The sequence below is a fragment of the Grampus griseus genome, assembly GCF_964374135.1.
Source record: "Grampus griseus genome assembly, chromosome: 19".
NCBI classification, from domain to species: Eukaryota; Metazoa; Chordata; class Mammalia; order Artiodactyla; family Delphinidae; genus Grampus; species Grampus griseus.
This window is the reverse complement of record NC_139013.1, coordinates 18,601,041-18,625,026: the sequence shown is the minus strand read 5'-3', so window position 1 is coordinate 18,625,026 and position 23,986 is coordinate 18,601,041. Positions and strand designations below refer to the sequence as shown.

General features: G+C 37.4%; 1 long non-coding RNA gene across 4 annotated transcripts in view; it reads right to left on the bottom strand.

Annotated features, from left to right (window-relative positions):
* Window positions 1-23,986, bottom strand: part of LOC309837230 — a 107,447-nt gene that overhangs the window by 25,475 nt on the left and 57,986 nt on the right. For 3 of the 4 annotated variants that reach the window (XR_014298233.1, XR_014298234.1, XR_014298236.1), the window contains exon 3: window positions 2,699-2,885. The exons of the other annotated variant lie outside the window; for it this stretch is intronic. This is a non-coding gene — a long non-coding RNA (uncharacterized lncRNA). Of the gene's footprint in view, window positions 1-2,698; window positions 2,886-23,986 lie in introns of those variants that run through there. 4 annotated transcript variants of the gene reach the window in all.

The window sequence follows — 23,986 nt, the reverse complement described above, 5'->3', positions numbered from 1 at the left end:
TCACTGAAAGGATTTCAAAGTTAACAGACTTCCTGAACATATCAAAATAAAATTATTACCTTTCCTGCATATTTTTTTAAAAGCTGGTATTGGATACCATATGATATCACTTACACATGGAATCTAAACTATGACACAAATGAACTTATCTATGAAACAGAAACAGACGTAGAGAACAGACTTGTGGTTGCCAAGGGAGAGAAAGGATGGGGGAGGGAAGGATTGGGAGTTTGGGATTAGCAGATGCAAACTATTATATATAGAATGGATAAACAACAAGGTCCTACTGTATAGCACAGGGAGCTATATTCACTATCCTGTGATAAACTATAATGGAAAAGAATATTTTAAGAAAGAATAGATAGATAGTTGAATCACTTAGCTGTACAGCAGAAATTAACACAACGTTGTAAATCAACTACACTTCAATTTTTTTTAAAAGTTGGTATTGAGATCTATATGAAAAGTCAGCTTCTGACTTAGGTACTAAAGGCCAATGGTGACTCCTTCCTGTTCCCCTCCTTCTGTGTCTACATCAGTTTATCTTAGACAATAAGATACACCTTCCCAACTGTGAACAAGAACTTGATTCACAGACACACAACCCTCATGCAGATTCTGCTGTGCACCGGAGCAGCAAAATACAGGCAGATATTAAAAAGTACTTTCAGAAAGTCAAAAATGCAAAAGTTAGGGAGGTTGTCCTCCAAATAACTAGCAATTTTAATTGCCCAGAGACCCTAGCCCTCAAGCATTTTATGAGCAAAACTTTTTCCGGGGCGTGGAGAAAATGCCTCAGCTGTTCTGTAATGGGAGGCATGTGGCTCCTGCGTGGCCAGTGCCAAAGTGGGTCCCTTCCACTTGCTCAGTGATGACAAAGTGCTGAAGGTCATCAGGCCTTTGTAGTTCCAGTTCCTGGAATTTGGGCCAGCACTCTGGTAGAATACCACATAAATGCATCCTGCTATACACATGCATATTCCCCCACCTCCAGAATGTTTCCTCCATCTGATAGCTTTTCAGATATCAATGGTCAGCAATCATTCTAAAATACTCTCAAGGGCAAAAGGAAATAAATATATTCCAGCCTAGGAGACAAAAGAGAAAATATACAAAGGACTAGTTGAGATGAGATTATGACATTTATCGTTCAACTGAGACAAGAATCTGAAACCATAACATAATAAAATTCATGACACATTATAGGTCCTTTTTTAAAAAATTTTTAACATAAGGGATAAATGTCACACCTCTCCTATCTGGCAAACTTAGGTGCTCATATCTATTCAGATGGTTCTATTAAATTTTGGAGATTTGGAGAAAAGAAAGAGACAGAGACAGTTTGTAAAATAGAAAATTCACTGCACTTCTGAGTTTTGTTGCAAGTGCAAGAAACCAGTGTCAAGACAGTTCAGGTTAAAAAAAAACTGGTTTTTCAGGAACATGCTCTGGGGGTCTCACGGGGCCAAGTACAGAAATGGTCTGGATCTCAGAAACCCTGAGAGGCAGAACATTCAGGACCCTCACCCTCCCATCACTATTCCTTCTGCTCATTGCTTCCCTCTCCCTCTCTCTGCCAAATGGGTACCAAGGCTGCCAAACATTCCCACATTTCCACTGCTGGAAAGAAACAGGCTTGTCTACCTGCATCCCCAATCCAGAAAAGTGCAGTTGGCAAGTACCACGACTGAACCCATCGGCATTACAACATTAATGGTGCTGACTACCATATGGATCCAGTGGAAGGGAAAGGATGGAATACATTCTAAAAGAAGAGGGAGAACGAATGGGATAAGTAGAGAAAACATAGAGTATTCTCTACACACAGGCAGGACTTCCACTGGTAGTTATTGTGACCACCTTTCAATTATCCATCACCAGGTATAGCTGGTGAACAACAATAGGCACCACCTAAACCATGGTTTCAGGCAATCGGCAAAGCCTTTGCCAAGTTCTTGCAACATGGACCAGCAGGAGAGAAAGGTAAAACGTGGCCCTGACCATGTTTTGGAGTCTCCGGGTAGAGAAAGAGATTCCCACCAAGCACTGCTAGAGACAGAATGGCTTTGTGGTGTCTGTTGGTGGTAACAGCCGAATAATGAGCCTGGTCAAAGAGTGGCAAGTTCGTAGCTAGTGTGAAAGGGATTTGTATATACAGCTCTCAAAGCAGGGGCCACGGGGCAGTCAGAGGGAAGTGGTGGGGGTCGTTTCTGCCTGCAGGTCACCTGGTGTTTATGGTGTAGCCAGTGGGTCTACATCCCAAGGCTGATGCCACGTGTCCCCTGAAATTCTGGGTGAAAACTAAAGGTTCTGTCCTTACCCGAATCTTCTGGCAAGTGTATAGAGTGCTATTTCCCCTGGGAACTAAGAGAAGTCCTTACATAACTTCCCGGGGAGATGATTCGGTCTGGACTTGGCATTTTGGGAGGCTCAGAGAAGCACATGTTCTTGTCCAAAGGCATAGCCTGGGGACTCCTGAGGTTTCAAACCATCATCAGATTTGCCCTGGGTGCAAACCACTGGCTCGGCATCGTGAAATTGAAATGGCTGTTCTGTGATTTTCACCCTTTGCCTTGCACACACCTGCCAGGTGTGCTTGGAGACACACAGGGGCCTCACTTGAAAAAAACCCAAAATTAATCAATCAGTGGCACGTGGGGGAGGGATTCGTATTATGAAAGACGATTCATACCATAAGCAATTGATTTCAGAGTCCTCTTTAATATCCAGAAACCGGGACTTCCCTGGTGGCACAGTGGTTGAGAGTCCGCCTGCCGATGCAGGGCACATGGGTTCGGGCCCTGGTCCGGGAGGATCCCGCATGCCGTGGAGCGGCTGGGCCCGTGTGCCACAACTACTGAGCCTGCACGCCTGGAGCCCGTGCTCTGCAACAAAAAGAGGCCACCGTAATGAGAGGCCTGCGCACCGCAATGAAGAGTGGCCCCCACTCGCCGCAGCTACAGAAAGCCCGCGCGCAGTAATGAAGACCCAAAGCAGGCAACAATAAAAAATAAATAAATAAATATTTTAAAAAATATATATATATATCCAGAAACCATTCAGCTTTTTAAGTAAGAACCAATCCCCAGAAGTTTGTTTCTTATATAAAGTTTCAGGAATATGCAAAATACAACATATAGTTATATTTAGAACTCTAAGAAGATTGGAGCTGAAAGGGACCATAGGAATATCCTAGCCTGCTGATTGTCAAACTCAAGTGTGCAGAAGTATCACGTGCGACACGTGTCAAAAAGACCCCGTGTGCCTTCCCAGACAACCAACTTCCACAGGCTGGGGCGGGCCCCATGAGCATAGTGCTGGAGAGCTACCAATCACACTCTGAGAAACGCCACGCCCACTACTTAGGAATCAGAAGCTTCGGTGACACCCGGTGCCGTACACAGGCTGAGCAGAGCCAGGACTAGAAACCAGGGCTCTGACCCCCCAAACCCTGCCTCTAGCTCAGTGACTATTTTTCTATAATGCCTAGATGATTCATGGCTTCAACACCCAGAATATTTTATCTCTAATTCTGATAAGCTACAATTATTTCCCAGGGGGTGGGGCAGATAGGATATAAGGCGGAAGATAAGGATGCTTTATAAATTGGAAGAGAAGCCTCTAGTCTCATATTAATCCACACAAATTTACTCTAAAAACAATTGCATTTACTTTGTTTTTTGTTTGTTGGTGTTTTGGGGGATTTTTGTGGGGTTTTGTTTTGCTTTGAAACATTGAGACTGAAAGCAAATGATACAGAAGAAAATCAAATGAAAGCCCAAGTCATCCTCCAAAGAAGAATACCAAGTAAACTTTTAATACAGATGATCCTGGGATAATTTAATAGCTAAGTGATCCATGATTTTTCTTTTTCTTCTTTGTTTTTAAATAAATTTATTTATTTTATTTTTGGCTGCGTTGGGTCTTCGTTGCAGTGCGCGGGCTTCTCATTGCGGTGCTTCTCTTGTTGCAGAGCACGGGCTCTAGGCACGCAGGCTTCAGTAGTTGCGGCACGCAGGCTCAGTAGTTGTGGTGCACAGGCTTAGTTGCCCCGCGGCGTGTGGGATCTTCCCGGACCAGGGCTCGAACCCATGTCCCCTGCATTGGCCGGTGGATTCTTGACCACTGTGCCACCAGGGAAGTCCCTCCATGATTTTTCTTAACAAATATCCTCATTGAGAGAGAGAGAGAGAAGCAGCTAAGAAATATCTTTGGATTCAAAGCCATTTCTTTTTCTTTTACTTAATTTGCAGGTATCTCAGCACGATCTGAATAAATTATGCTGACAATACCATAATATAAATGATAAATCATCAACACAGTTTTAGTGATATATTGCATGAAATGTAAATAATAACCAGAACTGCTAATTGGCTGGCTTCTTAGGAACAAAGCTGCAACCGCGTGACTGCCCCAGTCCGGGCTCAGTCATTAAGCATTTCTGCTGGTAAGCTGTTTCTGCTGGTCTGGACAGCAAAGCACAGCCTCCAAGGCAAGCCTTTGTGTGGAAGTTCTTTTGGCCTGAGAGCAAGATGGTGGCGAATGGCAGGCCATGTTTCTTTGCCCCTCCAGAGTGCCAGTGGGCTGGGACCTCACCTTGCTTCTCCTGAGAACTCGTGTCCCCCAGAAGTAACAAGAATTAACATGGAAAACCTCTTCACGTCAGTCAAGTTGCCGACTCTTTCCAAAAAACTCTTCTGACTCATTTTGATTTCTTTTTTTTTTCTTTTGCTTTGATAACGATTTGATTACAACTTCACTTGACCAGAAACATAAGCTGTTTCTATGTGCTTCTTATTTTGAAAATACCTTGTTAGCATTCATCATATGTTTATGCAGCTTAAAAATATATTTTGTTTCATTTTCCCAAACAAATCCTTCTGCTTTCTGACAGGGTTGAGATTCTTATCTGCAGTTTTCTTGCTGTGTCAAACAATGTCTTGGGAAAAATAACCTGGTGTACAGTGGGCACATTCGTTTATTCAACTGAGGATGCCAGGCGTAAGGCTGGGTCCTAGGGAGACACAGAGTGAATGCCATGTAGAGTTCCCATGTTCAGGGCCTTCCATTCTAGCGGAGGCAGGCTGAGAATGAAGAGTGATGAGCAAAGTGACTTGAGATCATGTGGTACAAAACAATGCAGGACAATGGGATAGAGAGTCCAGGTATGATGGGTGGGGAGAGGAAGCCTCCATGGGGCAGTGACATTTGCGTTGGACCTGTGGGACCAGAAGGAGCCAGCATGCAAAGATCTAGGGAAAGGGTGTTCCAGCCAGAGAGGACAACATATGCAAAGGCCCTGAGGCTGAAGCAGTCTATTGAGTGTGAGGGAGGGAAAAGAGAAAAAGAGAGGAAATCAGGGAGGCAGTGGATGGAGAACTGGTTCCCCTGTGTAGGGATGATTCTACCCCATGGACCATTTGGTGATTCTACCTTCTGCCACACCTGAGGTCCTTGCACAAGCCTCCACTCCCAAGCTCCCACTTCACGTGACACCTTCTGTCAATAGGGCTGTGACTCTGAGCCACCACCAATGCAGCTCCCAGACCCTGTCTTCTCCCAGCTCCTTGTGCTTGGGATTGGAGTTTATTCCCTCCCCAAACCTGCCACTTCTTAATTAGGGCCACTCTGATTAGAGTTTGGCCAGCCCACTGCAAATGTGATCCAGGTGGTCCTGGATGCCCCTTCCAGGGACTGGGCCTGGAAGGATGTTCAGTGTTGATTGTCTCATTGGGATCCAGGAGCCCAGTTAAGATTGCCCCTCTCCAAATCAGGGGCTGATATGTTGCTCCTAACCATATACATGCTCTGGCCTGCTGCCCCTTTGTTCATCAGTTGGCTAATCCTCGCAACTCAGAGTCTCTAGGGATATGAGAATGTAACAGGTGATGTCCCTGACCCCTGAAAGTGGGGTCATCAAAACATTCCCTGGAAGTTCTCTGAAGTGGCTTACAGTGCAGGGCAACCCTCCTGAAGGAAAGCTCTCAGGAGTAACTGTCCCTAAATATTGCTCCTTCAGATGGGCTAGCAGCCTTGGTTCCTTCCCAGGGTCAATTTGGACACTAGCCAGCATCCCATGGAGTCAACCAGCAGCCAGATAAGGGTGGATTTTACTGTCAAAAACTATCAACACAGGGACTGTGGCCAACATAAGTGCTGCAGGATTTATCAACTTTCTTCTTGCTACTGTCATTTCTGGTCCCCCACGCCACCATAATCAAAACCATTTATAAAGTACTCCATCTGCACAGAGCTCCAATTTATGCCTGGGACAGAGTGAGTTAAGCAGACAAAAGGTCCCCATCACAGAAGTGAGGGTCCATCAGGGATAGACAGTAATAAAGCAGATGAACTAGTTAAGGCAGGCATAAAGCCAAAAGGCAAAGTTACAAAGTATTTGCATTAAATGCAAGCAGAAGGGTCAGAAGACTCTAGTGGGGACCAGAAGTGGAGAAAGAGGGCCCTATGTGAGTTGAGAACAATTCTTCCATTTGGATCCCAAAGATTTCCTTACCCAATGGAAAGGCACATCCATTGGATTAAAAGACAAAAGATCATTGTTTTATTTAATTTCAATGTTTAAAATGTAGACAAAGAGCCAAGAATATACAATAGAAAAAGAACACTCCCTTCAATAAATAGTGTTGGGGAAACTGGGCAGTCACATGCACAAGAATGAAACTGGACCACTATTTTACACCATACACAAAAAGTAACTCAAATGGATTAAAAACTTGAATGTAAAACCTGAAACCATAAAATTCCCAAAAGAAAACATAGGCAGTGAACACCTTTACATCATTCTCGGTCATTATTTTTTTTGATCTGACACCAAAAGCAAAGGCAACAAAAACAAAAATAAACAAGAGGGACTACACCAAACGCAAAAGCTTCTGTACAGCAAAGGAAACCATCAACAAAATAAAAAGACAACCTACTGATGGGAGAAAACATTTGAAAATGACATATCTGATAAGGGATTAATATCCAAAATATATAAAGAATTCATACAACTCAACAGAAAAAAAAAATTCAATTTAAAAAATGAAATCTTGCCATTTTCAACAACATGGATGGATCTAGAAGATGTTATGCTAAGTGAAATAAGTCAGACAGAGAAAGAAAAATACCATATGATCTCACTTATACATGGAATTTAAAAAACAAAACACAAACAAACAAAATGAAAGGGGGTTCATAGATACAGAGAACAAATGGGTGGTTGCCAGAAGGGAGGGATAGAGGTCGTCAAAATAGGTGAAGGGGATTAAGAGGTACAAACCTTCAGTTATAAAACAATTAAGCCAAAGGAATGTTATACGTATACAGCAAAAGGAATATGGTAAATAATATTGTAATAACATTGTATAGGAACAGATGGTTACTAGACTTATCATGGTGATCATTTCATAATGTATGCAAATCACTATTTAGTACACCTGAAGCTAACATAATATAGCATGTCAACTATTTCAATTTTTTAAAAATGGTCAGAAGATCTGAATAGACATTTTCTGAAGAAGACATACAAATGGTCAACAAGTACATGAAAAGATATTCACCACCACTAATCAACAGGGAAAAGCAAATCAAAACCACAATGAGATATCAACTCACGTCAGGTAGAATGGCTATCATATAAAAGACAAGAATAACAAGTGTTGGCAAGGGAAAAGGGAAACCTTGTGTCCTGTTAATAGGAATATAAATTGGTAAAACCTTTATGGAACACAATATGGAGATTCCTCAAAAACTTAAAAATAGAAACACCGTATAATCTAGCAATTCCATTTCTGGGTATTTATCAAAAAAAAAAAAAAAAAGAAAGAAAAGAAAACACTAACTCAAAAAGATATATGCATTCTTACGTTCATTGCCAAGATATGGAAACAACCTAAGTTTTTATTGATGGGTGAACAGATAAAGAAAATGTTGTGTCTGTGTGTGTGTGTGTGTGTGTGTGTGTGTGTGTGTGTCTAAATAAATATAATGGAATATTATTCAGCCATAAAAAGTAATAAAATCTTACCATTTGTGACAAGATGGACGGACTTTGAGGGCATTATGCTAAGTGAAATAAGTCAGGCAAAGAAAGCTAAGTAATGTATGAACTCACTTATATGTGGAGTCTAAAAAAGAAAAAGAAAAGAAAAGAAAAAGCAAGCTTATAGATACGGAGAACAGATTGGTGTTGCCAGAGGCAGGGGTAGGGGTGCAAAAGGAGAGCAATGGGTAAAGGAGGTGAAGAAGTATAAACTTTCAGTTACGAAATAAATAAGTCATGGGGATATAATGTACAGCATGGTGACTATAGTTAATAACACCATGTTGCATATTTGAAAGTTACTAAGAGAATAACTCTTAGAAGTCCTCATCATAAGAAAATAATATTGCAACTCTTATGGAGTTAACTAGACATTTTGTGGTGATCACTTCCCAATATATGAATAAAAATAGAGTCATTATGCTGTAAAACCTGAAACTAACATGGTATATGTCAATTATACCTCAATTTTTAAAATGTAGACCAGATTTCCATTTCATGAACAAGAGTCATAGACTCATATTCCTCTGCCTGTGCCCTCTAAAAACAACTAAATGCCTTGGAAATAATTCAACACACAAGATAAAAGAGCTTTGAAAGCTGAAAAGAAGAGGGTGGAATGGCCAAGAATCTCAGAACTTGAGTGATGGCATGATGAGTACCCCCAGGTTTTCTTTCTATTTTCCGTATAATTCTAGACTGGGTTTCAGAGAAGTCTGCAACCTGGAACTACCTACAGGCATATGCACACACACATACACACACACACACACACACACACACACACACACACACACACACACACACATGAAGCCAAGAGATTGGGAAGGGGGATGCCCAACAAAAACCTGGTGGGAAACTCCAACCATGCTTCACAACTTGGGCCTCAAGTTCTGATCTGTAGGCGGCAGTAGTAGTAGCAAAGCCCAGCTGTTCCAACCCTTGCTTTATAACCAGGGTCCGATCTGTCTTCAATGTCAGCAACAGAATTGGACAGTCCAATCTGAAAGCAACAGCAGCAGCAGCAAAGCACTATATCTCCCCAGTCTCCAATCAGGGGAATAAGGAGACCCAGGTCCACTAACTTCTGCCTCTCCTCTCAGAATGTCACCTAGCATCAGCAGGCATCCCAAGAAAGCACCGTCTGTCCCTACAAATTATACCTGCAGAGATTGATTGGGAGACCTAGTTGCATCAAAAGAATGAAGCAGACCAGAGCAGCTTTGCAAGGGCTCAGAATACTAAACTGCCATTGGAACTGAAGCCCATAAAAATAGTCCAGACTGTACAATAGCCTAAACAGATGCCAAAATAGAAGATTTAAATAGGATCAAGTCCCCTAATATAATAGTCAAAATGTATAAGATACAATCTAAATCCACTCTTCATACCAAGAGGCAGGGAAACCATAATTTGAACAAAGAAATATAAGCAACTGATGCCAATATGCCAGGATGAATGAGATGCTGAATTTATTTGAAAAGGATTTTAGAATGACAATCATAAAAATGCTTCAACAAAATCGATTACAAATTTTCATGAAGCAAGTGAAAAGATAAGAAATACAAGCAAAGAAATAGAAGTCATTAAAAAAGAACCAAATGGAAATTATGGAAATAAAATATATCATAACAAAAATATAAAATCCACTGATGGGCTCAATGGTAAGTTAGAGATGACAAAGGATACAAGCAATGAACCTGAAGACAAATTAATAGAGTTTATTCAATTAGAACACCAGAAAATTAACAGAGCCTCAAGAATCTGTGGGACAGTAACAAAAGACCTAACTTCCATACTGTAAGTTTCAGGAAGAAAAGAAAGAGATAGTGGAACTGAAAAACTATTAAAAGAAATAATAGCTGAATACTTCCCAAATTTGGTGGGAAACCTAAATCCGTGGATTCATGAAGCTGAACAAATTCCAAGTAAGGATAAATCCAAAGAAATCCACACCAAGACACATAATAAATCAAATTGCTGAAAACTAAAGACAACAAAAATAACCTTAAAAGGGGCAGAGGGAAATGATGCATTACCTGTAAAGAAACTCCAATTTGAATGACAGTGGATTTCTCATCTAAAACTGTAGAGGCCAGAAGGAAGTGACACAATATTTTTCAAGTGCTGGAAGAAAAAATCTGTCAACCTTGATTCCTATATCTGGCAAATCTACCCTTCATAATAAAGGAGAAATAAAGACACATTTGGACAAATAAAAACTAAGGGAATTTGTTGTTAGCACGCCTACCCTTTGAGAACAGCTAAAGGAAGTTCTCAAAACAGATAAAAAGAAAAAGATAATAGAAGAAGGCTGGGACCTTAAGAAAGTAAATAAAAACAATGGAATGGGTAAAAATAGAAGTAAACATAATAGATTATTCTTTACCTCATGAGTTTCTTTGTGGTTGAAACAAAAGTTGTAACACCATCTGATATGGCACTCAATGTATATACAGGAACTACTTTAAACAATTATATTTTAAAAGTGGGGTGAGTAAAGGGACCTAAAGGGAAATAGACTGTTACACTTCACTTGAAGTGGTAAAACATTATGCATATGGTAATATTTAGAATAACCAGTAAGGAAATTACACAAAATGATATATTCAATAACATTATAAATCAACAAAAATGAAACTCTAAAAATATTCAATTGACCCATGGGAAAGTAACAAAAAAGAAATAGAGTTAAAAACAAACAAAGGGGAAAATAGAACATAAATAATAAAATAGCATACTTAAATCTTATTATACTATTAATTACTTAAAGTAAATGTAAATTACTGAAATGTAAACAGTCTAAATTCAACAGCTAAAAGATAGGCATTGGCAGAATAAACGAAGACCCAACTCTATGTTGTCTACAAGAAACTCACTTCCAACATAATGACTAGGTAAGTTAATGTGAAAGACTGGGTGGGGGGGAAGTATATCATGGAAACATTAATCCAGATAAGAAAGAGAGAGAGAGAGAAAGAAAGAAGGGGAGAAGGGAGGGGGAAGGAAGGGAGAGAGAGAGAGAGAGGAAGGAAGGAAGGAAGGAAAGAAAGAAGGGAGGGAGGGAGGGAAGAAGGAAGGAGAGAAAATATGGCTACACTAATATCAGATAACATAGACCAGAACAAATAAAATTGTTTAGGATAAAGAAGAACATAACATAATGATAAATGAATCAATTCACAGGAAGATCTAACAATCCTAAATGTACATGCACCAAATAACAGAACATCAAAACAAAAACTGACACAGCTGAAAGAAGAAATAGATAAATCTACAATTATATTTGGGACTTCAATACCCCACTATTGGCAATTGATAGAACTACTAAACAGTAAATCAGCAAGCATATAGAAGGGCTGATCAACTGACATGATCTAACTGACAATTATAGAACATTCCCCTGCAACAACAGCAGAATACATGTGCCTTTCAAGTATCCATTGTTTACCAAGGTAAACCATATCCTGAGTCATAAAACAAACCTCAACTAATTGAAAAGAATTGAAATCATGCAGACTATGTTCTCTGACCATAAAGGAATCAAACTTGAAATCAATGACAGGAAGACAACAGAAAAACTCAAAACACTTGGAAATTAAATGACACACTTCTAAATAATCTATGAGTCAAAGAGGAAGTTTCACTGAAAATAAAAAATGCATAGAATATAATGAAAATAATAGTAGGCTATATCAGAACTTGTGGGAAGAAGCTAAAGTAGTGCTGAGAGGGAACTTTATGTTAGTAAATGCTTACATTAGAAAAGAAAAAAATACCTCAAATCAATAATCTAAGTTCCTACCTCAAGAAACCAGAAAAATGGTACAGCCACTATGGAGAACAGTATGGAGGTTCCTCAGAAAACTAAAAACAGAGCTACCATATCATCCTGCAATCCCACTCCTGGGCATATATCCAGAGAAAAACACAGTCCAAAAGGATACATGCAACCTAATGTTCATTGCAGCACTGTTTACAGTAGCCAAGACATGGAAGCAACCTAAATATCCATCAATAGAGGAATGGATAAAGAAGATGTGATACATATATAAAATGGAATATTACTCAGCCACTAAAAAGAATGAAATAATGTCATTTGCAGCAACATGGATGGACCTAGAAATTGTCATACTGAGTGGAGTAAGTCACACAGAGAAAGAGAAATATTGTATGATATTGTTTATATGCAGAATCTAAAAAGAAATGATACAAATGAAATTATTTACAAAACAGAAACAGACTCACAGACTTAGAGAATGAACTATGATTAGCAGGGGGGAAGGGTGGGAGGAAGGGATAGTTTGGAAGTTTGGGATTGACATCTACACACTGCTGTATTTAAAATAGATAACCAATAAGGACCTACTGTATAGCACAGGGAACTCTGTTCAGTATTATGTAACAACCTAAATGGGAAAAGAATTTGAAAAAGAATTTTTAAAAAATCAAAAAAAAGAAAGAAACCAGAGAAAGAAGAACAAAATAAACATAAAGTAAGCAGGAGGAAGGAAATATTTTTTTTTAAAGCAGAAATCAATAAAATGGTCACAAGAAAATAAAGGAGAGGAAAGAAACAAAAAGCTGTCTTTTTAAAAAATCAATAAAATTAATAAACCTCTAGCCAGGCTAGCGAAGAAAAAAAGAAACAAGATGCAAATTACCAATATCAGAATTAAATAGGGCTCATCACTACTGATCCATGGACACTAAAAGAATAATTAAGAAATACTGTGAACCAATCTATGCCAATAAATTTGATAACTTAGATGAAATGGACAACTTCCTTCAAAGACACAAATTACCAAAACTTACATGGAGAAACAGATACTATGGATAAGCCTATATCTGATAAAGAAATTGGATCAATAATGAACAACCTTCAGAAAAAGAAAGCACCAGGCCCAGATGGGTTCATTGGTGTATTCTACCAAACATCTACAGTAGAAACTATACCTATTTGCTTCCAGAAAATAGAAGTGGAAAGAATACTTCCTAATTCACTCTATTAGGTCAGCATAGCATCTGACAAAATACAACACCCAATCATAATAAAAACTTTCAGTTAACCAGGAATCTCCTCAGTATGATAAAGAACATCTACCCAAAAAACAACAGCTAACATCACACTTTAAGGTAAGAAATTGGGTGTTTTCCCCTTGATTGGGAAGTCCTACCTAGTGCAAAAAGAAATAAAAAGGAAAAAAAATACATGATTGAAAGGGAAGAAACAAAACTGCCTTTTTTCACATATGACATGATTATGTCACTGGTTAGAGGGATTGATGAACGGATGGATTAATGAACATGACAGTCCCAATATAAGACCAATGGTAACTAAGTTTTATGACCTGGAAGAGATAATCTCACTGTTGATGTGTTCTGAAGATTCACAAAAGAGTCAAAGGGACCAGTTGGTGTTTCATTTTTTCAATGAGATATTGGTATAATTTTTAGAAATTGCTGTACAAGCAAAAATCTCCCCATGCTCTGTAAGTGCTACTTACTTCTATTTACCTCTTATTCCTAGACCTTATCCTGCCTTTCAGAGACATATTTTAAAGTTCTGATTACTTCAGTCCAAAGCTAAACAATTTAGATAAACAACCAGTTATCTGAATGATACCTGGTGCATTAGACCTCTTGAAAGAATTTCCAGTGTCAGTGGAAACGTGTTTGCTTTCTAGACAACATCACCTGGAATAAAGGGAAGAAATTTCAGAGCTGCTTGTCTCTGTAGAAAATACAGTTTAAAATAATTCACAGGGTATAGTTTGACCTCCAGGAGCTTACATTCAGGAACAGAGATATTGACAGATGATTGAACAAAACCACTGTACAGATAATAGTTAAGATTAAGCATGTCTCATGTATATAAGCCAATATTACACCCAATATTCAATAAATTACCTGTAGTAATTTTAAATCCCTTAAAAATTTTATAATCTCTTAGGCAGCAAACATCAGTTTTCATTAAACATCTGTCTTATAGCCCACAAAATGGTGCATATGAGACATAATTAAGCAAATCCTGCCTCAATCACTGGGATTTGGAGTAATAATTCTTTTTCTTTTGAATAATTTCAGGAGAGATAATTTTGTATGCAAAAAAAAGGGTGGGGAAAATAATGAAAATATGAGCCACTGTTACTATGCACACATTAAATGAAAATTCAGTTGGTTTCTTGAAATACAGTTGATCAAAACCAAAAGAAAACTTTGCACAGTAATGGTCTAGTCTAGAATCTTGATTGCTTATACGCTTTGTACTTCAAACCTCATTCCTGTGTGCCAAAACATCTTTACATTACATCAGTATCATCCTGAAATAATTGTAACTCTGGAGGAGGCAAACAGACAAAGAAAACAAAGGAGAATTTTTATATGTATATAAAATTATAATTATATATAATTATATATATACATAAAACCCGTGAATCACAAAGTAGAACCACGTAGCTAAGTGGTACATTTCAGTTAGAACATCTATGTTATGGGAAGAATAGAGAACTTCCTTACTTCACTGTTGATTCAGGATAATACCTGTCAATGGACGTATTTCAGAATGAGACAAAAGACTATTCCCCCTTGGAAGAAGCTGTGGTTACCAAACTTTATGTGATCAACAACCTACTTTTATCTTTTTAATGAACCCCAAGCTTTGAAACACTTCGTCTATGACACAAAGCAACATAACAATTAATGCATTTCTTACTCTTTTTATAATCAAAGGTTTGTGGTTGCCAATCAGACATGCAGATCACCCCGAGATGACCACCATTAGCTGAACTGATACACTTCAAGACAAGGACTAGATACTTGATAGTTTCTTTATCCTTAAGATACCTCTTAAGAAAATTTACTATTTTCCATTAAAATTTTTGAAATAGTTGGAAAATCCTCATTCCTTTTTTTAAAGATCTCTATGGATGCAGGGATCCCAGGTCAGAAAATACCAGCTTAGAATTAGTTCAGGCAAGGAAGTAAGAAGTGAAGCTATCTTCCAGAAGGTCTCATATGTCCCAGGGAATATTAGTGCATAATGATTGATTTGGGGATATAAACATGTACAGTTATTATTCATCATGAATAAAGATATTTATGGTAGCTGGTGGCAAAGGGGATGAAGTTGTCCCCAAATATTACTAATGTGTCATTCAATCCCAGAAGACAATTAAGCAATATTTATAAAATTGTGAAAGAAAAAATGAAATAAAAATTGCCTTTTAGACAAACATAAACAGGCTGTTTAGAAATAAGAAATCAGTATATTTGAACAAATTTTGCTAAGAATTTTAGGAGATAATTGAGTACAATAATGGAAGAGAGAGGAAGCTGCCCAAATATCTGCCACCTCTCCTTTCTTGTAGTTTTAAATTATGTAAAATTCAATCTCAGATGGATGCTGGATACAAATGCTACTTACAGAGATGAATGGAATGGATTTAGTCACCTTTCCTCACATATAGGTCCAGCTCTTAAGAGTTTACAAAATGATATCACATCCATTGTTTCAACTGACAAAAAATTAAAGTCCAAAGGGTACTGTGGAGTTTCGAGGAGATGTCCCCTTTGGACTTTCATGTGGTAGCTAATGGCATATTAATTTTCTACTGAACTATAAAATCCAGGTAAAATGCAACAAGAAATACCTGCTTAATCAGAGAGCTCCTGAAGTAGTCAAGATTGAAGGGCCTAATCCTGGAAAAAAAATGGGGAGAGCCATGAAAATGAGCCCCAAACTCCACTTACTGATTTTTCCTTTGAAGAATTTACCAGTTCTAGGCTACAAACGGCAAGAGCCTGAGAAGCCAGGGCTTAATTTCTTCTTATATCACAGGAGTGAGGAGACAAAAATTGGAATTCAGAACTGCCCCTGTAGCTACATGTAAATGGCCAAATTCCCTGAGAGTGACTGCCTGGCACTCTACATCAGTTTTCTCCTTGAGACACTTGATGATTCCAAAGTTTTGTGAAGCTAGATTCCCTGAGGCTAAGCAGAAAGTGGGAGAAAAGCTGAGGGGAGCTTTCAATAATTTTACCACACTGGAAATACAAAAATTAAAGTTCAAAACTGTGCAATGAGGCAGAGCACTGGTAAATATCACCCAAAGATTCTGTATTATTTCAGGAAGTATGTCTGTCATACAATAAAAACTTATCAAGTATGAAAAAGAAATAAAACCAAGAGGAGGAAAAAATATTTAAATAGAAACATTCTCATAGGTTTAGAGTTATCAGACATTAGTTTTAAAATAACTGTGATTAACATGTGCTAGGGAAATAGACAAGATGAGATTCTCCCAAGAGAACTTTAAAAAATGTTTTTATAAGAATTATACAATTCTTATTAAAATTTCTATAAAATTATTTTATAGAAATTATTTATTTCTTTATTTTATAAAATTATTTAAAATATATTTTAAAGAAAAATGTAAATTTTAGATCTAAAAGATTTACTAAATGATATTAAGGACTCAAAAGAAGTATTTAGTAACAAATTGAACACTGCGAAAGAGAGAAATGTGAACTGGAAAGTAGAACAGTAGAACCATAGACTATAAGTAAAAAGAAGCACATAGAGAAAAATGTGTAGAAAATACAGAATGAAATATAAGGGACATATAGAGAATACTGAAAATGTTTAATATACCTATATTTGAATACAATGAAGGGAGAAGCAAGAGTATGGAGCAAGAGCAATATTTGAAGAGATAATGGCCAAGAATAATTGGAGGAAATAATTTGCCAAGATAACAGCAACAACTCATTAGAAGATATCCAAGCAAGATTCAAGAAGCTCTACAAATTGTAGGCATGATAAATATATTTTTTAAATTACACCTCAGAACATCAGAGTTCAAGTGATAGTAACAAAGAAAAAGTCTTAAAAGCATCCAGAGAAGAAAAGAAATATTACCTTAAAAGGAGCAAGAGTAGAACTGACAGCTAAGTCTATAGAAAAATGATGGACATCAGGACAAAATGGAAATGTCAGGAAATAAGTTTCAATAATTATCAATAAATATCAATAATAGATATTATTACTGAAAATATCTTTAAAAGCGAAGGTAGATTCCATCTATAACCATGATGGAGAAACAAGAACTAAATTTACTCTCCTGCCTTAAAAGTTTTGTAAACTGTTTGAAACTATGGATTTCAGACAGCACGAGACAGTAACCCTGAAATGAATAAAACAAATGAGGTGACCCCTACAACAGCTTGCGGTTACTTCCTGGAGAGTTCCCAGACTACATTGCAACAAGGAAGGAGAATCCAAACAACCCAGTAAGCCCCTTGAGTAAGAAGACAAATTTTTGAGTTTCAGAAAGCCAAGGAAGCCAGAATTCACAGGGAAGAATTCAGGAGGAAAAATTTCTGCTCTTGAGATCTATAGAGGGGTCCCCTCAATTCTTCAGCTCAATACAGATCAGTACAATTGTGTGAGGAAATTACCCCAAACCAGGGTAAAACCACCAGAAAGCAGCAGGTGCAAAAATTTTCAAAGGTCACATATGGCTAAAAACAATTCACAACAGCCAGATTAGAGAAGCTTCATAACACACAGGACATTTTGTTGAGTACTTAGAAGAGTATTGCCTCAATATTGGGGCAATAGTAGCCTCAGTCAAAAGGCTGTTCCTTACCCGTCTTACAAAGTTTAAGTGCGAAGATATTGAAACAGATATTATAAATATACTCCACATGTTCAATAAAGTAAAATAATGAATGAGTATGATACGGAGAGACATAGAAGGGCCCACATTGAACATCTAAAGACGACTGAAAAAATAAAGATTGTTATGTAGGAAGAGTTTAAGTGGACTAATGTTGGAATCCTAGAAGGAGGGAAGGCAGACTATATTGTGGCATATATAACATATGTAGGAGTCAAATATATTATAACAATAGCAAAAAGGCCAAGAGAAGGAGAAATGGAAGTGATTGTAAGGTTCTCTACCATAAGAAAAATGGTATTATATCACTGAAGGAAGACTGTGATCAGTGACAGATATATACTATAAACCCTAAAGCAGCCACTAAAATAAAACAATAAAGAGTAATAGCTAATATGCCAAGAAAGGAGATGAAATGGAATCATCATAATACATCTTCTATTACTCTAAATTCAGAAAGGAAAAGTAAGAAAGAACAGGTGGGACTAATAGGAAACAATTATCAAGATGGTAAATTTAACATGACTGTATTAATAATCACATTAATCATAAATGGTCTAAACACCCAATTAGAAGGCAGAGATTGTCAGAGTGGACTTAAAAAATAAAACATTACCCAACTACATTCTGTCTTAAAGAATCTTGCCCTAAATTCAAAGACACAAATGAGTTAAAAGTTAAACCAAGGGAAATTAGAAACTATTTTGAACTGAACAGAAATGAAAAATACACAATATTGAAGTTTGTGGGATGCAACTAAAACAGTGTTTAGAGGAAAATTTATAGCATTAAATGTTTGTACAGAAAAGAAAAAATGTTTGAAATTAATAACCAAAGCCTCTAAGGAACTAGAAAAAAGAACAAATAAAACCCAAGGCAAGTATAAGAAATAATTCAGTAAGTCCCCTACATATGATCCTTCAAGTCATGAACTTTCAAAGATGAGAACATACGTTCCATCAACATCAGGCATGAGTGAAAATGAAGCTTGCTTTCTGTCTCCTATTGCTAACGATCCTTTGGCTCTATCATCTCCCACCTCCTCTCCCTCCTCCAGTCAGTAACTCTTCTTGCCTGTTCACTTGATGCCAGCCCCTGCATGCCAGTACTGTACTACTCTACTTTTCAAGGTGCCATACTGTAAGATTAAAAATGTTTTCTTTATTTTTTGTGTTTGTTTTTTTTAATGTATTATTTGTGTGAAAAGTATTACAAACCTATTACAGTATGGTACTATATAGCCAATTGTGTTAGTTGGGTACCTAGGCTAACTTTTTTGGACTTACGAACAAATTGGACTTACGAACACACCCTTGGAACAGAACTTGTTCATATGTAGGGGATTTGCTGTAATTGCAGAAATCAATGAAATTAAAAACAGGGCACTAAGAGAAAATTAATGGAACCAAATCTGGTTCTTTGAAAATATCAATAAAACAATAATAAACCTCTCACCAAATGTACTAAGAAAAAGAAGACAGACAGAGACATAGAGAGACAGAAAGAGGAACATATCATCTATATCAGGAATAAGAGGGGACATCACTACAGACCCTGCTGAAATTAAAACAGTAAACTGAGAATCACCCATGTCTTAATCCACAGGGAACTTGTCAATAATTTAGATTCCTAGGCCTTACCCCAATCATAGTGTTTCAGAATCTCATGGTTGATATGGGAGGAGAACATACTAGGGGTTTGCCTTTTTGAAGACAGTTCAGCTGACTGATGTAAAGTGGAGGCCAAGGTTTATTGTCTTAGAGTAGGATCAGCTAGTCTCCAAGCTTTATGACTAGAAAAATAAAAGGAGGTTGTGCTCCACTAACTTATGTGAGGAGTCTCAATCTGTTCTCTCTGGAAATAACTTGCCAGGCATTTTGTAAGGGGCAACTGATGTAACTATGTGGCACATATGTTGAGGGTTAAGGTCAAATAGGTGGCAGCTTCCCATGTGCATATCCCAAAGAAGTAAAAGACTAGCATCATCCTCAAATACCACAATGATACATTCCCATAAAACTACCCATAGGACCTTTTGTGGGTTCTGCCTGTTTCTAGGTTTCTAGCTGTAACATCCACCCTTTTCTCACCTACTTAAAAAGCAATTGAACTCAAGAAGTTAGAACAATATTATGATAGGGATAAATACAAATCTCTTTGATATCTTTCAAGTAAATCACTCACAAACCTATTTGACTCTCATCAGTGACCAATGATTCTAAAAACTCAGAAAACAATGATACACTAGTGATGATACCACCATCATTGTAAGCTCACAGCAGCCAGAGACTGGCCTAGTTATTATGCAAAGAAAGATATTCTCTGGTCATAACCAACTCCCCAAACCCCAGGGATTCCCACCAGTCCAAGCAGTCCAGAGTACTGGCAGGCTACAGCCTATTACATACTGTTTAAGTAAAGATTTGCAAGGAAAATAAATTCACAGCAACATTCATTATTGATCATTCTCAAAACTGTCTGGAGAATTCCCCCAGAGGGCTTAAGAAGGAAATTAAACACTGTTTTCCTGAGTTGTTTCCTGCTGTTTTTCCACTTCATTGGTTTTGCTCCCATAATTATGTGTGTTCCTATAACCACATAATGTTTTAATATTGTTGAATTATTTCATGCAATGTCTGGATCATATGTCAACAATTTGGGTGTGAATAACTATGATAATGTTATAATAATAATCATCATGATAAGAAAGTATCCTTACTGCCTCCCTTTCACCAATATCTCTTAACTCTTTAATTTCTTTCAATCTAACCTAGACCTACTACATCAAAATCTTCTAATAACCAACTCCAAACCTATGTCTCATTTCTCATCTCACTTCACTACCATTGACCACGGCCTCTTCTTAAAGCTCTTTCCCCTTTTGTTTTCCCTACTGCTGCTCTCTTCTGGTTCTCTTCCTATTTCTCTGACCTCATAGGTCCTTGTCACCATTTTCAAGAGTTCTAAAAGTTTGGCACTTCTCAAAGTTCTAATCAGAGTTTTCTTATCTCATTCCAAACACTCTCCTGAGCCTCTCACCTCCTCTCATGGTTCAAAATGTCATCATCAATCTATATATCTAGAATTTAGACCTTTGACACAGGATTCAAGGTGTTATGTACCCATATCTCAGTTTATTTTTCCAGTTTTATTTCCCACTATCTTCTCACATACCCTGTGTTCCAAACCAACTAATCTACTCAGTTAAGTCAACATTCCAGATGCTTTTCTATACTCATAGCTTTGACTTTCTAGTCCTTCTGCCTAAAGTGCTTCGACTGATCATATCTGGCAGTATATTTAAAATGGCAAATGATCCATTATCAAGTTTGTTTTATTCAAGGAAAGTAAGGATGATTCAACATTAGGAAATATAATATTAATATAATTTAGAATATCAGGTATGACAAAGGAAACATATAATATTATTCATAGTTAAGGAAAAGACATTTGATAAAATTCAACAGTCACTCCTAACATTTTTTAATGCATAGAATACTAAAAATAAAATACTAACTCTTTTATAGGACTCAAAAAATAAAAAACCTTTCTCAAACCAATCATCACCCATTATACCTAGTAATAAAACATTTGAATCATTCCCTTTTTTTCGGCTGCTTTGGGTCTTCGTTTTTGCACACGGGCTTTCTCTAGTTGTGGCGAGCAGGGGCTACTCTTCATTGCAGTGTGTGGGCTTCTCATTGTGGTGGCTTCTCTTGCTGCAGAGCATGGGCTCTAGACGCCCAGGTTTCAGTAGTCGTGGTGCATGGGCTTAGTTGCTCCGAGGCATGTGGGATCTCCCAAGACCAGGGCTCGAACCCGTGTCCCCTGCATTGGAAGGCGGATTCCACTGCACCACCAGGGAAGCCCCAGATCATTCCTTTAGGGGGAAAATCTTTAGAAGGATGCCTGTTATCACCACCATTATTCAGCATTTTTCTGAAAGTTCTATCCAAAGCAATAAGAAAAACTATAAAAAATATAAATTTAGGAAAGGAGAAGGAAAAAGGGTCATTATTTACACACTTTATGAATGTTTACCTAAAAAAGAAAACTATACATTTGAGCTAATAATAAACTTTAGAGAGGTGGCCAAATAATAAACATTAAGAAATTAATCACTTTCCTGAAGGAAAGCAATGATCAGTTAGAAAATATAATACACCTGAAACATTATAAATCAACTATACTTCAATTTAAAAAAAAATTTTAACCAATAATATACTTAAAATGACAGTGTTAGGGTCAAAAGAAAATTCCAACACAAACATGATTTTATATATATATGTATATCACTCCCATATCCATCCTCAGGTTATGAAGGTATTCATAGCATGATTATTTCTCTAATATTTTTTTAAATTATTATAATGATTTTTTAAATTTAAAATTGCAATAAATAGTCAAGGAGATTTACAAATAGTTTTACAATAAGGTAGTCCATTCTGATGAGAATAATCATTAAACTGTTAAACTTAACTGTTTTAAGTTGGATGTCAGATTTAAAGCTAATGAATTATGTACTTTATAAGAGTGAATTTGTGATATACTAATTATATCTCAATAAAAACTTTAAAGTTAAAGAAAAATGTAATGCCTCTAAAGAGCTTACTACTCATTTTCACGTGGGATTATGCTCACCCGTATATGGGCCTTGAATGTGTCTGTGCAGAAACAGACATAGACACACATATTTATAAATATATGAACCAAAACAACACAACTTCCAAACTTATTACTGAAAATAATGAGATCTTCAACTTCCATACAAATCCTCATGGTACCTGACGAAATTTCAGATCACTTTACAACTTCTCATACATTTTCATCACACATGTCCACGTGCCGTGCTCATTCAAATGGGAAAGTACACACAGAACTACTAATTTTTATGCTGGAGATGCATTATTTATGCCTCTCTTGTTCCATTTTGCAGACAAGGACACAAGGCTCTGAGAAGTTAAGGTATGTTTCTAAGTTCACAAAAATAGGAGGGTCCAGATCTGGGGCTTTGAACCCAGGTCTCTATATTGCATGCCAAGAGGCCCAGGGCCCAGCGTTGGAGATCCTGCCCTTCTTTCCACAGTAAGGACAGCCTGGAAAATCTCTCTCTTGCCCTCTGGCTCCAGGATCTCATCCCCTCACCTCCCAGGAGCAACAGTTACTATGGTGGAGGGAAGGACTATGCTACACACGTTATGCACCTTCCAGTCGTGTTTACCAAAGATGCTCTGAAGATGAGAAGTAACTGGGAAGCATCCCCACCCCTCCAAAGGCCCACTGAACCAGAACCTTGGAAGTAAGAAGGGGAACCTGAATTCTGAAGACCTTCACAGGCACCGCTGATGAGTCAAGTTTGAGAAACACTGCATCACTTTCTTCGAGCCTGACAGCCACAGTATTAGCATCATCTCCATAGAACCCATGGTTTTAAAATTCCATGGAAATCTGTATGACAGAGAAATTTAGCAAAGCAATTTTGAGCATGAATTCAATTTCCAGTGATTATTTGTAGGGAGTGTGAGGACCTGAGACATGACCCTATTAATAAACAAAGGTAAGCAAATGTCAACAGGGCAACATTTGGAGGTATGTCTAGCTAACAAAGATTTAAAACAATAACCAGTGTTAGGGCTTAGGAAATGGCTACTCTGAGGGAGAAAAAATTTCATACAAACTCTCTGCTGTGACTCCATCACTCCTTATCTGGGAATTTATCCTTAGGAATAATTACACGTGTGCAGAAATGAATTTTCAAGCCCTCTAATGCTACAGTGTTTACAGTAGCTGAAAGCTACAAGCAATCCAGGTGTCCAACAGTAAAGGATGGGTGACTAACCTAGTGTTGAATTAATGAAAGAAAACACTATGTAGCTATTTTTTTAATATGAATCTGTGCTCATGGACTTGAGAAAATATACGTAATGTAAAATTAAGTGAGAACAAAGGTTGCAAACAACATATGTATGAGCTCATTTTTGTTTTAAATAATAATTACATATATAATATATTGCATGTTAGATACATATACATATATATATATATACTTTTATTCATGGAAATGAAGATTTCAGTGGATGAATACCAAATTCCTAATAGTGGTAATAGTGGTTATCTTTGGGTTTATTTTCTTTTCTCCTTCTCTCATTCTTTCTTTCTTCTTTTCTTTGCTTTGCTTTTCTTGTTTGCTTGTGTGTATGTTCTAATGTTACCAGGATTATTTTTATATTTATAACCTAAATATATGTATATCATGTGAGTG